The sequence below is a fragment of the Gekko japonicus genome, unplaced genomic scaffold, assembly GCF_001447785.1.
Source record: "Gekko japonicus isolate JY-2015 unplaced genomic scaffold, Gekko_japonicus_V1.1 scaffold1613, whole genome shotgun sequence".
Taxonomy (NCBI): Eukaryota; Metazoa; Chordata; class Lepidosauria; order Squamata; family Gekkonidae; genus Gekko; species Gekko japonicus.
In genome coordinates, this window is record NW_015173182.1 from 419,725 (window position 1) to 422,689 (window position 2,965).

Here is a 2,965-nt window from a genome sequence, read left to right on the forward strand (position 1 = left end):
AAGAGCGGGCTATAAATGTAAATAAATAGATTGAGGAATGGCTTAAAATGGCTTTAATATGAATATATATGAGGGTAAATCCTCAGCTGTTAAACTTGAGGCATTGTTTCTAAACTAGAAGTTCTGTCATTACAAACAGGAGGAAATTTTGCAGAAAACACTGAGCTCAATCTTATGACCTCCTTCCATTAATATGGATCCCATGACTTTCTTCTGTGAAGTCTTCCTTCAAGGGAGAAATACTTCCTCCAACCAAGAATGACTTTTGCTTGATGGAGACTTGATGGGAGAGAGTCACAGGATCCAACCCACAGCGTCACTACTATCCATATTGTGGAAAGTTCCGACGGGAGCCTTTTACGGGCTGGGTTCAATTCTGAGCTCCGAAATGCACATTGTTGCTTTTAGGGAACTGATACTGCTTGCCTATACCATTGTGTCATCAACACACACAGTTACAAATAAAAGCCCACACACACGACTAAGAATATTTGTCCCTACTTTGTGCACAACAACCGCACCTCTGGGGACGGGGAGTCTTATTGAACAGAAAAATGAACAGGCCTGGAATACAGAAAAGGAAGACTCCTAGAAAGTGTTAAAGCCCTAAACGGCCTAGGACGCTCATACCTTCAGGATCGCCTTTCCCAGCATGATCCTCCACATCTTCTCCAATCTTCATCTCAGAATTTATTGAAGATCCCTAGTCCACAAACTGTCCATCTTACGTCAACAAAGGCAAGGGCCTTCTCAGTAGTGGCCCCTGCCCTGTGGAATCAGCTGCCTGAAGAGGTGTATGCCTTGCGGGACCTCCCTAGGTTCCCCACGGCATGCAAGACTGCTCTTTTTCAGGTGGTCTTTGGGTGATTGTGATACACCAGGCAGCTGGTATACTTCAGTGGCGTCTTCACTGTCCACACATTCTACCCTGCTTGATACTGGATAGATTTTAATGGGGATAGATTTTTAACCATTTTATATTTTAAAGATTATTTATTGCCTCTTTGTATTGTTTTTATTGGTGTTTTTAAATGCTGTTAGCCTCCCCGAGTCCTGTTTGGAGGAGCGGGATATACTTTCAATAAGTAAATAAAATAAAGTGATAGCTGATACAGCTGCTAGTCAGTTAAAGCTCTGCACCACAGACAGACCTGTTAAAATATCCGGAGGTCCTCTCAGGTTGTTCTAGAGCAGTGATGGCGAACCTTTTAGAGGCCAAGTGCCCAAACTGCAACCCAAAACCCACTTATTTATCACAAAGTGCCAACACAGCAATTTAACCTGAATACTGAAGTTTTAGTTTAGAAAAAACAACTCATACATTAAAAGAAAAACACAATAATAGAGCTTACAATGATACAAACAACTTTTTATTGAAAGGTAAACATTTGCATTTGGCATGCTTTTGAACAATGTGATTTTTGCTGTTGTATACGTGCTGATAATTTGTCTAACCTTGGCTCATACTTTGTAAGTTTGAGAGCAACACATGCAGCACTCAGGTCATCTGTTAGTCTGTTTCTGGTGTCAGATTTTATATAATTCAAAGGTGAAAACAGCTGCTCACAATTATAAGATGATCCAAACAAAGTAAGGAAAGCAATCCTTCTATCTTCTCAAGTGTTTCACACAGGTCATAGAATTTATTTTTCCAGATAGAGCTTTCTTGAAATTCCAATAGCTCCATTTCCACATTTCCTAAATCTAACCAGTGTAAGCTAGAAAGATCAAGTCTAGAGCCTTAATGGAGGCCATTATTCAGCAGCAGCTTGTCCCACCAGGAAGAGGCCTGGAGGCGGGCTGGCGAAGGAGGTCCCACCGAGGGGATGTACTAAAAGGAAGGACAAGATTGCCTATTGGAAACAATGGGAAACACTTGAAGGCCCATTGGAAATAAAAGGAATGCCAATTGACTTGCATGGGCTCCATTGAAATACATTACAGTACAAGTAGAGTTCCAATAAAAACATGGAATGGATTTTCCATTAGAGTCTCTGGGCCCAAATAGACTACTCTGGGAATGGAATGAGAGGCCATGGAGTGGAATGAGATGGAGCTGATCTGGTGATAGCTATACACATTCCAGAAATATTTAAATGTAACGTATTTCACTCTACAGTTTGCAAATCCAGTTGCACAGAACTTTCTCTACATCCAGGGTCTCTCCTTCCATGCTGGAGCCTGTCATTCCATTCCCAGAATACTCCCAGGAGCTGTCATTCCACTTAGTGGTATCCCATTCCAGTTCCAGAACACTCCTGCCATATCTAGGGGCCGTCATTCGACTCTGGGGCTTGTCATTGCGGTCCCAGAATATCCCCAGTATTTGCAGGGACTATCATTCCACTTAGGGATCTCCCATTCCAGTTCCAGAACCACTCCTAGGGCAGTCATTCCAGTCCCAGACCACTCCTGAAACTTCCAGGGGCTATCATTCCACTCTGGGGCCTGTCATTCTAGTCAAAGAACACTGCTGCTACACCCTGGGGCTGTCATTCCACTCCGTGGTCTCCCATACCATCCCCTGAACCAGGCCCACAGCTAGGACCTTTTTAGTGGGGGGGGCCTGGGGAAAGTGGGGGGGCCGCAAGCATCGTTCTTACCTAGGGTTGCCAAGTCAAAATAATGCCGTACCGGGGGACTCCCGGCCTGTGGCTGGAGTGTGCATGCGCTCGTGCCGCACACACATCACCCGGGGCGCAGCTGGACGGAAGCGCAGCCATTGCGAAGGGGCTGGATTGGAGAAGGCCGCGGCCGCCGCGGCAGGCAAGCGATGCTGCAGAAGCAGCAGAAGAAGCAGGAGCGCCCCCCCTCGCCTCCTCCCCCTCGCCTCCTCCCCTCCCCATTCTTATCCAGCCGCCGTGCGCCTCCAGCCACTCGCGCTGCCCTGCCAGATAGGCAACCAGCGCCTCGGCCAGGGCGCCGACCTCGCGGGCCCCTGCTCAGCCAGCGCAGCCACCAGGTT